The sequence below is a fragment of the Vulpes vulpes genome, chromosome 12 (assembly GCF_048418805.1).
Source record: "Vulpes vulpes isolate BD-2025 chromosome 12, VulVul3, whole genome shotgun sequence".
In the NCBI taxonomy this organism is placed as follows: Eukaryota; Metazoa; Chordata; class Mammalia; order Carnivora; family Canidae; genus Vulpes; species Vulpes vulpes.
The window spans coordinates 152373871-152389232 of NC_132791.1; positions in this window are offsets into that span (position 1 = coordinate 152373871).

Sequence of the window (15362 nt, forward strand, 5' to 3'; positions counted from 1 at the left end):
GTTAAATAAAACATAGTATATTAAGCAATGGAAATACTAATTAAGCAATGAGAGTACCTATTTCAGTAATATATTTGCTAGGATAGCATAATATGTCTTGTGTTAGAAAAGACTGTGTGTGTGTGTGTGTGTGTGTTTGTGTGTGTGTAGGTATTCACACATAGGAAAAGATTGGAATGAAGTGTTCCCAAGAAATTAATATGAGTAACCTTTTAGGTGGTATTATTATTCATGCTTTTCCTTTCATTTTCTTTTCTTTCCTTTCTATACCTACCTGTACTTCTTATTTTTCTATAACAAGGGTAAATCATTTGTACAATTAAAAAAGTAAATAAATATGCAAGTTAAGCTAAGGAAAAGTTTTTCCAAAAGGGGCAATGAACGTAGACATGCATTACCAGAGAGTAAAATACATTATAAAGCTGTAAATATTATAACAATTTAGGGTTGGGAAATACTAGACTGACAAGTCAGTGGAAGAGAATAAAGTAAAATATAAGATTTGGATACCTAAATAATTTACTATCTCTCTTTACATGAGAAGGCTTTTCTAGAAATAATATAAAACTATTGTATGGCCCTCTAAAATGCTACATGTGCAGCCAGTAGATCATTGACAAAGTAGGGGGAAATATTTCTAATATATATGACAAATAATCAGGACTAGTCTTCTTAATAGATAAAGGGTTCTTATAACTCAATAGAAAAATTGTCAGAAAACATAAACAACTATTCAAAAAAGGGGCAGGGGTTAACGGGCAAGAGAATGAATCCTAGCTTTGGTAACATTTAGAAAGGGGGCACTGTTTTTTGCCACGGTCCATCCTGATCATCAGAGTTTTTATGTAACTCTCAAGGTAGAAATTCAAATCAAACTAGAACAGGAACAATCTCATGAGTCACATCTGACCACTGAGGTTCAGCAGCAGCTTAGTGAGAGAGGGATCAGAAATGAATACCAGTAAACTAGTGTGCACAATTCACAGTTTGGGGAGGTTTTTTGGCATGCAATTAGGCTTAAGCTAACTGCAGAATGAAGCAAAGAAGGAAAGGAAGTGACATGGCATCAAGAATGAAAAGGTGTAGCTAAAGGGGCTTAAATCCCAGCTCTTCCTCTGACTGTGTGTATCCTCAGGCACCTCACTAAATTTTCATTTCCTCATCTGTAAAATGGATTCAAGGAATCCTCTCCACAGTGATTTTCTGTGGGAAAAATAAGATCTCCTTTGTAAAGCATGTAGCATCACTCAGTGAGTGCTCCATACATAGTAACTATTATGACATCCCCAGAATTATTGTTATCACCCATGTGAGGGCAGGAACAGGGACAGGAGCTGCGTCTCCCCTCTCCTCACCCCAGTACTGAGCCTATAGAGCAGAGCCCTATAATGAGCTGGGTTGGGGAGGGCAGCACAGCACTGTGGCTGCATGGATAGAGTGTGGCTTTATCTCATATCCAGAGCCCTGTGCCAGGGTTGACTCCCACGGACGGGGAACCTCTCAGGACCTCTGATTCCTCATGCAGAGAGACCATTGGTGGTGCAAGCTGGAGAGATCAAACTAAAGGGGAAGGCCTTTGGGGACATACTCTCTGAGCTGTAAAGCTGTCAGCCTCAGCCCTGCCTTCTCTCGCTCACGGATGTCAGTCCTTGAAGCAAGTCTATGCAGCAAAGTTTACCTCTAAGTCACTTCAGGAGCCTCATCAGCCCATCCAGCAGGACTTAGAAGATGTTGCCAGACCAGGAATCTGCTAATTAGCCAAGATCAAGCAGTTCCTAGCCTCGTCCAGGACATTAAGATTCAGCTGATTGGAAAATTCTGGGAGACCCTAGAATATCCCCTTAATGGCCATCATTACCCAAACACACGCCACATATCCCTCTTTCCTGCACCTGCACTGCCAACCAGACCATGACCTGACATCCCGGGACCGACCAATAGCTGACATTTATGGAAGGGTGTCTGTGTTCTGAGCCTAATGCTAAGTGTCTTACCTGCATTGTTTCAATGAATCCTCGCAGATCTAGGAGATAAGTATTCTCACATCTTACCTACGGATCAGGAAATTGAGGTTTACAGAAGTTTTAAGCACTGAAATTAATTAATTGAGGGTTATAGGTCAGGGCCTCAAAGCCTAGTCTGTCTGACTATGAACTCATTATGCTGCTTCTCTAGGAATTATTTTGCAAACGTCCCCAAGAAGAGAAGGGACCCACCCAAGATCACACAGCTAGTAGGTACCAAAACTAGGATTCAAATCTAGAGCTCTCCAATTCCAAAGCCATGCACTCCCCATGACACCATGCTGTGCTCCCTGGTCCAGCCTCTAAAGTGTCCCTTCCCTGAGCCTAGAGCCTGCTTTTGTCCCAACTCATTGGTTGATGGCCTGGAACCATGCCTGACATTTCTCATCTCCTTTCCCTGGGGGCTGTTTCTAGAGTCTGTTCTTGTCAATGGTACACCTGCTGTGCATGGACAGATCTTGCCCAAAGGTGATAAATCCCGGCTGGGTTCCAGAGAATGCAAAGAGAGAGTTCCCACTGCTGGTGCCACATCTACTTTTGAGAATGAGAAGCTAACTAACCTATCCTCTTGGTTGCTACATTGGGTCTTCAAAGTTACCCTGCTCCTAAGCTGACTTGGAAGAGGCCAAGACATCAGTGCCCCATCCCACCTTCTCCCACTTCCTCATCCTACTCCTCACGCAGGCATGTTAAGAACCCATAATGCCTTGTACTCAAGACCCATGACAACCGTGTGCTGCTGCTTTTTACTGTGTTTGTTCATTTCCAATTGTAAAAGCAACAGGCTCATTGTGTTATTTCCCACTGCTCTGACAAACCCGCCTCTCCGCAGCAGTGCTGTGGGAGCATAAAGGGAGCCAGAGTTGCAGATGAAGCATTACAACCGGCCTAAGTACAAATTAGAATCCCCCCAAGGTGTTCAAGGGATGCCACAACTGGATCAGTTGGCACATAAAGGCTCCCATTCAGATGGAGGGATTCAATAGAGGAAGAGGCAGACTAAGAAACAGAATATTTAAACACTTCCAATCATTTCCTCAGAAAGGCTTTCCGCATCTCGTTGGAGGAGCGAGTCATCTTCCTGTGTGAAGTGTTCTAACTCACTTCCGGTGAGTAATGAAAGGGGCATTCAGGCCTGGACGCAGCCACCGTGCACGAGGTGGAGCCCACGGCGCTGCCACTTCCTCTTCAGAAAACAGAGGTGCCGCCTCTTGGGCCCCGTAGCTCGCAGGCCACCAGACAGTGGGGTTCCTGAGGGGCATCTGCCCACAGCCTGCGCCAGCTCCCTGTCCAGCGTATCCGTGATGTCTGTGACTCACAGGGAGCTCCCGCCAGAAGCCGTCTGCCGGTGCAGGCTCTGCTGCCTGAAATGCTCCAGCCCCAAGGCAGGTCTGTGGTACTGGCAGGCGGCAGGCGTGCACCAGAAAGCAGCAAGGATCCAGCCTTACCTCGGACTGCAGCAGCATAAAGAGCAAAAATCCAAACCAGCACAAGCGGGTGGGTGTGACGCATGGGCTCGTCTGTGCAGTAGGCTGGAAACCACACATGGTAGGTATGGTGGAGAGTGCACACGCGTGCCATACGTGCAGAAAGCTATGTGTTATCTAGGTCAAACGTGGACCTTCCGAAGAGAAAAGATAGGAAAAGAACCCATTGCTCCGAGGGCAAATCAAGCAGGACAGTGAGAGAGTTGGTGTGTCCGAAACCCCCATCCTACCTCTAAGTTGGATTAACCAGAAGGCCTTCAAATGATCCCCACAGACACAGCCTGCAAGGGGGGTGTTGGAGGTGTTGTCTCTTCTCCTTTACACAAACCGAACTTCAGAGAGGTTGAGCTGCCACAGACCACACCAGTAGTCAGTGGTCCAGTGGCATTTGAACCCACATCTCTCAGACCTCCGCACTCTTAGCTTCTTCAGAATTCATTTCCTTCTGATAGAAATTTTTTGAAACCACCTGTGGGCACTGCCATAGCTTGGAGCCAGACACACTCATGACACGGTGTTGAATGGAAGGGGAGAAAAAGGAGAAAAAGGGCAGAAGTTCTAGATATGTTGCTAACTATGTGACCCTGTCACCAGTAACTTTAGTCACCTTAATGTTTAACTCTGTGATTGCCTTGAGAAGTTGTTCAGGGGAGGTTCTATGATGCCACCTCCCATATAGACCCTTAAAAATTATGGTTTTCTCATTCATTCATCCTTTGTTTATTTATTCCACCACTCAGTAAACATGCATTGATTACTCAGTAACAAGCATTGGAGCAAAGGGATAAATAAGGCCCAGTCCCTGCCATCAAGGTAGTCATGGTCTGGCGGAGAAGAAAGGCCTCCAAAGGGAGTCATCCTGCAGTAAGATTGATGGGCGTCACAGGGAGAAAACGTTACAGCAGTAGGAACAGAACAACTAATTCTGCCCAAAGGGCTGGGGGAAATTACAGAGAAGGTGACAGTTGATCCAGGCTTTGAAGAACGAGTCATGATTAGCTAGGATGGATGTGCTTCATGTCCTGTCCTGTCTAGGCACAGTCTGTGCCTTCACCCCAGGTGACGTGGACACTGCCATCTTGAATAAACAAGCAAACACATGGAAGGATGGTGTAGGGGTAGGAGAGTCAGGCAGTCCTGGGTTGGAACTGGAGCCCTGCCACTTACTAGCTCTGCCCTAAGTCTAAGTCTCTATCATGGCTAACTTTTGAACTGCTTCTCCTTTTTTCTTTTTTTGGCAGCTTTAAAAAAAAATCCTTTTCCAAACCTCCTTCTTCTCAATTGAAGGCCCTTCTACAAACATATGAAGTGCCTACCATTGCCAGGTAGTTGGCAGGTACTGGGTAGGGGAGGAGATGCAGAGGCAAGTGGGACAGTCCTTGTCCCCCTAGGAGCACAAATATTTTGGGAGGCATGGACACTGACAGCCATTCAGTAGACACAGTGGGATGTGCCCCATGGTGGTCCCTTCCAGCAAGACTATGGGGGCACAGAGGAGGGGCAGTTAATGCTCAAGGCTCCATCCTCAAGCCATGGCCACTTTCTGAAGCTCCATTTGGGGTCCTCCAGGCTTGCGTGGCACTGTTGGGTGATTTATTGTAACATTTAGAGCTGGAGTGGAATTTTGAGATTATTTTACAAGGGGGAAAACTGAAGCCCAGGAAAGCAGAAAGCATGGGTAGCAAGGGACAGAATCTGATTCAGGACCCAGACCTCTGGGCTTCTGTGTCTTGCTAATTTTCAGCAGCGATGAGATATCCCCATCTTCTGCCTCGTTTTATCCTCCCACCTGCCGCCATTCCCTGTGGTCTCAGTCAGCTGGGTGTAATAAGGCAGGACAGGTACTCGGAATAAATATAACATTTCTCAGTGGGATATTTGAAATTAGGGAAACCATTTTTGGACTCATTTCCAAAAGTTTCTCTAGCGAGGACGTTTATTTTTCGAGCCAAAGTATCAAGGTTGAATTTGGTGCAGATGAATGTATTTGGTGAAAGGTAGTAGATGGAAAACATCCTGGCATGGGGTGTTGGAAGCCCAGTTTCCAAGATCAGCTTTGCCAGTTGGTTGCCTTGGGGCCTCAGGCAGATCACTCTCCTCTCACGGCCTCCAGTGTCCCCTCAGCTGAAAAGATGGCTGAACCCATGAGATCCAGGACTCTGTCTACTGTGGTCTCTCCAGGGCCCACAGCCATGTACACAGTAGGGACTCAACACATGTTTCTTTTACAAGCAAAATACCTTCAAAGTCACCAGCATTCACTGAATAGGAGTCCATGAAATCATTTCCAAAATCTAAAGTTTGTCTCTGTTCATTTTTTCCCCTCTCTCTCATTAGAAGCATGGTTACCTCCCCACCTCCCCGTCTCTTAGCAACAACATGGAAGGGTTGACTGTTCTGAAGCACTTCTCAAGTTGCGTGACCTGGCAGCTGTGAATTATTCTGTGTACTCTAATATTATCGTTTCAGCATTGCTCCCCCTCCGCTGTCACTCCCCGGGCCTCCTGCTCAAAACCACCCGCTCAGCGCCTCACCTCACTTGTTGCTGAAAACACACCCTGATTCCACCTACCTTCACCCAGCTTGTTTGTTCAATTGTTCAGACACCAGAAAACTGGATGGAGCGATGTATTTTAGCGGGGGCACAAGAGCGCAGTGAGGCAAGGTAAACACTTTGCAATACTTGCAAATCCCAGATCTGAAACCCATACACATTTTTCTAGAGTCTTCCATTTGTTATTTTGTTGTACAATGGATTAAGCAAACAAACAAAAATTTTAAAACAAACAATAATGACTACCATTAATTGAGCACCTACTATGTGTCAAGCAACTGCACACACTCTTCCCTGCTTTATCTTCTCGAAAGTCCAAGGAGCAACCACTTTTACAAATGAGGGAACTGGAGTGCAGAAATGCTGACGAACTTCTCAGGGTCACACAACTGGTGAATAAATGCTGCTGTGGCACTGAATCTGGATCTGCTATCTGATTCTCAAAACTAGGGTTATAAAATTGAGAATAATCTGAAAAATGTTGGCCCGCAAGAATGACCTAGCAAAAAGAGAACAGAATGGCAGTTATAGACCATCCAGTTCTTTCTCCACCCACTTTATTTCAACTCCTAAAACTGAAATAACTTGTTTTCTGTTGCTCCAATATAGAGAGCTGACTAAAAAAGGGCCTACGGAGGAGATGCCTAGCAATTATTAGGCCAAAGAAAGTTCAGGTTAGCCCTGGTAGTTTATAGATGAGAAACTGAAACTCAGAGAGTTGAAGAAGGCCACCCAAGTTCACCCATCTTAGCAGTAAGTAGCAAAGCCAGCCTTATGGCTATAAATTCTATGCTTTCCATCTGTGAGAGGCATCTGAGCACCTGTGTGTGAGCCCATGGCTCAGAGGCCTAAATGAGATACTATCCCCAAAGTATCTGCCTGGCCTTGCCTTACACATACGTAAGTAGCTGCTGCTGACCCAAATCCTCTTTTGAACCTCAGTCTCTTTGTCAGTAAATTGGGTTGGCGAGGGCTCTCCACTCATACCTTTGTTAAGAAATTCCACTGAGTTCTGAGATGCAGCAGAGCTTTGTAGTCTTTGCTTTCCAAACACGAGCTCTAATCTTTTGGGGCCCTCAGGAAGGGCCTTTCATGTTCCTGCATGATTTCCCAGGTGGGCAACATTAGAATAAGGTTGTAGCCCCTGCCCCGGGCTTCTTATGATTATGGATGATTATGAACCAGGAGAAAGAAAAAAAGACAGGAAAAATATTAGAACTTCTGTCCACATGTCTATTTTACCTTCTCGACCTTCTTCCCATCTTGGCACTAGCTTTGACATCACTGAAGCCATTGGCAAGGAAGACCATTGGTTAGAAGGTCGTAGAGGAATTCATGCAGGGTAGGCCAGCCTAGTTTAGAAGTCAGGTGCTGCCAGGTAGAGGGCTCAGAACATGGGAGGCAACGGCACCACATATGTCATGAGGCTTGAGGACTGTTAGGTTCTCCCCATGTGCCTGAGCCTGAATTGCACACAAGGCAGTGAAAGCCAACAGGGGCCAGGGCGATTCCATTCTTGGTTCACCAGAGTTCCTATCACCTCCTCTTTCCTCTCTACCCTCTCTCGAGGCCCTCTTTGCAAGATGAAAACAAATCCTGACCTCGTGTCTTTGATCTTGCTTCCTCTAGACTCCAGATAGTCACCTTCTTTCTTACAGGTGACACCACCCCAAGTAGTGAGTTATGGGGGAGCAGGTCAAGGAAGTAGAGCCAGGTGGTGCAGAGAAATACTGCAAGGAGTCTGCCTGGGGGAGGATGGAAAGAGAAAGAAAGGTACTAGGGGGACAGCTGGGTTTAAGCTGGTCACACGCACGTGTATGTGTGTATGCGTGTGTTGAGACCGAAGCCGATTTACATGCCTTTGGGAAGAAGCCAATAGAAAAGAAAAGGCTGAAAGGACAGGGGCCAAGGCAATAGCACAGGGTTTCTGAGAAGGTGAGAAGGGAGGTGGCCCAGAGCTCAGAGGCAGTGATTGGCCTCACTCAGGAGGAGGGACCACTCTTCCATTGTGGTAGGAAGGGAGGAGGGTACCAAGGAGCAGAGGTAAGAGCACCAGTGTGCCCACTCTGGCAGACATGCCAGCAACCAGAGGTCAGTACTGTCTTTCCTTCTGCGCACAGCTATGGCCTCACGCCAAGCGCTGTCTCCAGTCTCTGTGTCCGTGAATTGCCATCCTTACCACAACCTGCAAGGCAGGCATTTCTAAAACCCCCATTTTATAGATTGCCCCACTGAATCTCAGAAAGCATGTGAAATTACCGAAGGTTGCACAACCAATATTATTAATGAAAATAGTGCTGACACAAATACAGCCCTTAGTCTGTGTCAGTCTTTATTCTGAGTACCTTTCTTCATTAACCTATTGAACCCTATGAGGTAGGTGCTATTACTCTCCTGACTTTACAGATGAAGAAACTAAGAAACTGGATGATTAGATTATTTGCCTAAGGACAAACACCTTTAAAAGCACTTGAACCCAGGGACACTTGGGTGGCTCAGTGGTTGAGCGTATGCCTTTGGCTCAGGTTGTGATCCTGGGGTCCTGGGATGAGTCCCGTATCAGGCTCCCTGCATGGAGCCTGCTTCTCCCTCCGCCTGTGTCTCGGCATCTCTCAGTGTCTCTCACGAATAAATAAATAAAATCTTAAAAAAAAAAAAAAAAAAGCACTTGATACCAGACTGTCTGCCTCCCAGGTTAGTATTTGGAACACTTCTGTCATTTTGGTCGTAGGAAACAAAGTGACGCAGATCAAACTCATTTGTCTGATTCTAAGGGCCATACTTTGCTCACATGTCAAGGGATGAGGCTGCATAAAGGCAAATCAGCTTTGAGAGTTGAATGCTCTGTACCACGATCTAGTTAGGATGTCTAAGAACAAGTAATCAGTATCCCCAAAAGGCTTCCTTCTCCTTCGCTAAAACTAGTGGCAGGGTTCTCCTAAGTTCCCTAACAGCTGAGGTGTCTCTATAGTGGGGGCAAGCAGGTGGGGAAAAGTTAAAACATGGTACAAATTTAACTGATCAACAGCATCTGTCACATACACTCAAAGTGAGAAGTCTTCATTTCTTCAGGAAGTCATTTATGGATCAGTAGTGCTGGTGGTCATGCCAGCATGAGGCTCATGGGAGAGAAAGCCCATGGCTCTTGCTCTCTAAGGAGCTTAGACACTGGGACTTGGAACAACCTCTTTTTTTTTTTTTAAGATTTTATTTATTTATTCATGACAGACACACAGAGAGAGAGGCAGAGACAGACAGAGGGAGAAGCAGGCTCCATGCAGGGAGCCTGACTTGGGACTCAATCCCGGGTCTCCAGGATCACACCCCCTGCTGAAGGTGGCACTAAACCGCTGGGCCACAGGGACTGCCCTGGAACAACATCTTAAGCGGACAAGTCCCTCTCGGTGTGTGGCAATGTCGTCCAAAGGGTGTTGGAAACAAAGGGGGATGCTGTGTCTGCCCAGGGAAGGAACTGAGGCATAAGCTTGACAGAGGAACCATCACTTTTAAGGAAAGAATTTTGCCAGAAGAACAAGGGAAGTGAGGGCATGTGACTCAGGCTGAGAGGACACAGGTGCCAAGTCAGAAAAGCATGGAGAATATGTCACATTCTGGGGAAGTGTTGTTCAGTATGACTGCCCCAGAGATGCCAGCTGTGGGGGTGGGTGGGTGATGCAGCTGGAGAGGTAGGCAGGGGCCACCATCCTGTTGCCATGGGTGCTGTACGCCATACACCTCAATGTAACCTCTAATCCTCGGGCACTGAGCGGGGCACTTGATGGGATGAGCACTGGGTGTTATTCTATATGTTGGCAAATTGAACACCAATAAAAAATAAATTTATATAAAAAATAAAAATAAAAAATAAGAGTCAAGAACAAAGAAAAATAATAAAATAATAATAATAATAGTAATAATAATAAATCTCTAATCCTTCCTACCACCCTGGGCAGCTGTGCTATGACTGCAGGTTTCCCCCAGCCAATAATGTTCCCAGATAGTTCAAAGCTCTGGTGGCTTGCTGCTGTGGTCCTGAGTGTAGTTCCCAGGAGAGGGGCTTGGTGCCCCTCTGGCTGTTAGGGCTGCAAAACCAATGCTGAATGCTATTTTTGCTTTTTGCCTTTTTCTCCCCCTCATAAAAGTGAAAAATTCCTCTTCAGGTTTCTTTCAGTTAGCAGAAACAAGTACTAACGAAGGTCTTTCATGAAGGCAAGGTGGTGTAACACGAACTTTGGAAAAGCAAGGGATGCCTGTATTTCTAATTTACAGATAAGAAAACAGAGGCTCATAAGAATTAGCATGCCAGAGCTGATAAGATGCAGATCCAAGGTTTGAACTCAGGCTGGCCCGAGGCCAGAGCCTACACTCTTTCCACTCCACCACAATGACTGCCTCAACTAGGCCTCTAAAGCTATCGCTCCCTATTATGTAACCAAAAAAATAAAAAATAAATAAATAAAAGGCCTTTCTTTCTATGGTGGCAGTGGCGATGTCTTCCAGAAACTAAGATTTGTTCCCTTTATAAATGAGGGGTCAGTGCATTTTTTTTTTCCCCTGCTCATTAGAAAGGTCTGCTTCCTACCAGAATGAATAATGAGGTTGTAGCTGTCTGCATTCAGCCATAGGAAGACGCATAATTGTATTTCTTCCATGATGGAAGAACCAGCTGTGGCACTAATAAAAATGACTGCTTTTCAATTCTTTCAACAGAGTAAATAAAACTCCCTTGTGATGAACAGCAAATTGGTTTCCTACAGAGTTGTCACATCTGAAAGGGTGCAATGAGGGGGCTGGGAGAGAAGGTGGGGTGAGAGCTTAGCCAGTGGTTCTACTCAAGCAGCATGCTTTCTCCAGGTATGCAATCCTAAGGTGCTCTAGGGAGGAGAGATATTTTTAACTCCTTTCAGGAAATTCCCAAGTCTGGCAAAATAATACACCAGTATCCTGGCAGATCCTGGTGGAAGGGGGGTCTCACTTATTAACAACAGCAGTCCATAAGCCTTCCAAATTTGGGGCACCAATTCTTTTCCAATTTACGTATTCCACAGATATGTATTCGGTGCTGGCTAGTGGTTTATTCATTAATTGACTATTTATCGGGTGTCTACTATGTTCCGACACAGAGCTGTGCCTTGGGGAAGGGGCTCACAGTCTAACAGAGTGAGACACACGGTTTGTTACAATTCCTGCAGTAAGTTCTATAGACTGGACATAAAAGCTGGGAATTTTTATAGTCTTTTCATTGTTTTGACAAATAGGATAGAAAAGCTGTTTTGCCCATAGCTTTAAGCCAAAGAGCTACAAACCAAGTCTAATAAAAGAGTAAAGATAATGTAGTTGGAAACAATAACAGAGGGAGACGTGATTCTGAAATTTGCAAAAGATTGGTGGATAAGACAGGATTCCCATAGGAAACAGGTGGATGTCCAAATTAGGAGAGTTTACTTACAAAGGAATCCTTTGTGTGCAAGGATGTGGGCAGGATGTAGGGGACCCCTGAGGCTGTGCAAGAACCCGGGAGTAGAAGAAGTGGTGCTGTTAGCACCCCAGATCCAAAAGAACAGGGAAGGACATTGGCTACAGGAACCTGGAAGGGAAGAGTTGTATGGGGAAGATCACCTTGAAAAGCGTAGTGATGGATAGCTCAGGATCATAGCCAGGGTGACCACACAAAAGGTGTCAGAGAAATAAATTGCTAATCTCACTGTCCTCTGCCCCAAGATTTTTTCCATCTTGGGGTCAAGGAAGTCTTCCTGTAGTGGAGATAGTATCTGAGCTAGATCTTGACAGATGAATGGAAGTTTGCTAGTTGATGAAGCAAGGGGAAAAGTCTCTAGGCAGAAAAAATAGAGCAAAAGCAAGAAGGTGGGAGGTGTATGGAAAACAAATCCTGAGAGACCTTTTTGATAGGCTTAGAAGTTTGACTTTTGTAACCTGGGCACTGGTCAGTCATTGAATGATTTTTAAGCAGGTGAATCGCATGACCATATGTGCAATTATGAAAATCCTGTTGGCTGAAGCATGAGAGATGGGTGAGAGAGGGGTGCAGCTCGGAGAAGAGACAGGCTGGTGCAGTAAGTAGCAGATAAAGAGGGGAGCCACACTATTGGAGATGGAGAGAAGGGAAGATTTTGAAATAGTTGAAAGAAGTAGAAATGGGGCAGCCCAGGTGGCCCAGCGGTTTAGTGCCACCTTCGGCCCAGGGTGTGACCCTGGAGACCTGGGATCGAGTCCCACGTCGGGCTCCCTGCATGGAGCCTGCTTCTCCCTCTGCCTGTGTCTCTGCCTCTCTCTGTGTGTGTCTCTCATGAATAAATAAATAAAATCTTAAAAAAAAAAAAAAAGAAGTAGAAATGATGGTTGATTGAATGGGAGAAGGGTGTGCAGGGGAGACAGGCAGCCAGGCTGATTCTCAGCATTCCAGCTAGGGTGTCAGTGGACCACACCATTGGCCAGGACTTGGAAAGGAAAGAGGTAGCATAAGTTTGAGGAACAAAACTGAGATGGCTTTGCTCTGAGGCAGACTGAGTTCCCCATGCCTGCAGGACCTCTAGGTGGAGATGCCCACTGTGACTTGGGTAAGACTCTCAAGTTCAGAGCTGGACTGAGAGAGAGGTACAGGACACTGAAGCCCACTGGAGGTTAGGACACGGTAGCACACAGGAAGAGCACGGACAGAGGGAGGGGACTCACTGGCTGGGCCACCTCCATGCCCTCATTGCAGTATGAAAATGGGAGAGCCTCCTTCGCTGGGTTGTTGTGAGCAGTTGACAGAAGAGACACATGTGAGAGTGCCTGGTGCATAGCAGATCCTAAAAATACTTGCAGAAATAGAGAATAGGTACAAAATGCTAAGAAACTTGGTTTTATGCTGTGTTCAGAAAAGAAACAGCAGCTGCTTTACAACAAACACCACAGTACTATCTCCCTGCCTATTTCCTTACACATCTGTCTCTTCTTGCTCCTTGGGCTGAAAGGGGATGGGAATTAGATCCCAGACTTGTCTGTGTTTCACATTCCCTTACATATTTGAAAAACAATTAGCACATAAAAGGTGTCCACTAAATATATAGATATAGCTAATTGATTGTCTGGTGGGGGGAAAAAATGAGGAAAACCCCAAGCTGTAGATAGTCCCAATTACCCTAGTACTTCTCTAAAACTCACAAACCGCTCACTCTCTGGGTCCTGTCCGTCTCCCACCGGAGAGACATGATTAATGTCCTTTCCCTGTTTGAGAGTGGTGGTCCAAAGATTAATGAAGCCAGAATCCCTTGGAGATAACTTGAGTAAGAAATGGGCTGTATTGTTGTCTCACTTTAATTAATTTGAAAATTATCCTATATTGTTCAAATGGCAACTGACTCATCAAAAGTGGGTGTTTGGAAGTGATAGATGGAAAGTCTGAGGATTTTCTCATTAATTAATTTGGCTGTGAAAATAAGCACTGGTCCACAATCCCCAGTGAAATCAAAACAGACCAAGAGGTAACCAAAGAAATCGGGCTAGTGGGGAATGGTATAAGTTCTCCCCTCAGGCATAGACTCAGACTTTTAGCAGCCAAGTAATAATTTTATATAGGTGACATGTCCTATGTGATTTTCTGTGTTTTCCCAATTTTCTACAATGGGTACATGGTATCTTACAATAAAAACTTAATTTTTAAAAAGTAAAATAAAAATATTTGTCATACATACATACCATATAGAATAAATACAGCATGTACAATTAGTACAATAATATAGAGTAAAGTAAATTCTATATTTTTCTCTTTATCTATGTCTTAAGACTTTTTAATTAGTATTCCATAATATTATTTGCCCCCTTATTCCATTACTGCATGAACCAGGGGCCTTCACTTGTAAGCAACAGAAACTGCATCTGGCTAATTAATAGATGCCAGGAAGGAGTTTTTTGGAAAATACAAGAGAATTCAAAATTTCAAAAGGAAAGTGGGGAAATAGATTTAGAAAGACAGGAAGAGGAAGCGAGCTGCTCCAGGGGTTTTGCAGGAACTACACACCGGCTTGTCCAAGAGCCCCTGTGACGACCAGTGGCTCAAACCACTCACATGCTCGATTAGGAAGGGAAGTTCTGGACAACTCAGTGAGGGCCATGTTTCTGCCACACGAGGGGGCGGGGGGGGGGGTAGGGCACCTTGCTAAGTGTCCTGGCCAGACTGTACCCAAAGGACGATTTACCCAAGCGAACTTTAATCCTAGCCCCATGGAGGTAGTATGGATGTTGGACAAACAAAAACAAAAACATGCCCATCCCATGAAGTAACTGTTTCCCCTTCACCCAGAGTCTTTTTAGGTATAATTTCCATACAAGCAATAATGTTCAAATCAACCACTGATCCATTGCCGAACAGCTCTGACTGTTAGATAATTATTCCCTGAGTATGGATTCCACTTCTGTCTTCCTATATCAAAAGAGGGGTCAGACTGGCAGTTGGACTGGAAACAACTGGAACAGTTAGAAGATCAGTTGAGAAAGCTGGGGTGGGGAAGCTTGGCGGTGAGGAGACGACTCAGGTGAATGAGCTGTCATCACCACATTTCCAAAGGGCTGTCTGCTGCGTAGCAAAAGAATGAGTTCTAAAACAATCAATAGAGGCTCCAGGGAGGTAAGAATTGTCTCAACAAGCTGTAGAATTAAAACGGCCCCACTCTGGAAAGTAGGAAGCCCCCATTTCAAGGGGTTAGCAATTAGGAATTCCAGCGTGGGGTGGGCTTGGGTTATTTGATCGCTAAAGGATTCTTTGAACCCTGATAGTCTATGGTCCTATGGTCCTTTGTTATTTGCAAACCTACTAAGTGTCGAGCTGAAGGGCTCCTTGACTTTCAGTTACTCAGTCACATGCATACCTCAGGGCTCAGCTTCTCCTTTTTACTTGGTTTGCCAGCAAACCTGTATTTGTGGAAGAGTTCGCCAGGCCACTACTTGCTCCTGAGAGAGGATGTTGGGATTTCCTCAGCCGAGCATGACAAGCAGAGACAGAGGAAAGGAACAAGAGACAGGTTCAGAGTAAGAACTCTAGAATTTAAACCTCAGCTTTGCCACTTACATACTTGGGACCTTAGGCAAGTCGATGGGCTTTGTAATTCTCATTTTATCCATATGTAAAGAGTGGATGATGAGAAGAGTAAAAGTAGTAATAACCTGCTTTACAGAGTTAATTTTTTTAAAAAATGTAACACTTGGCTTTTTTCGAGTCTTAATCGTGTGTTAGATTATTTACATGGATTATTTGTTTCATTCATTGACTCATCCTGCCAATAATCCCATGATGTG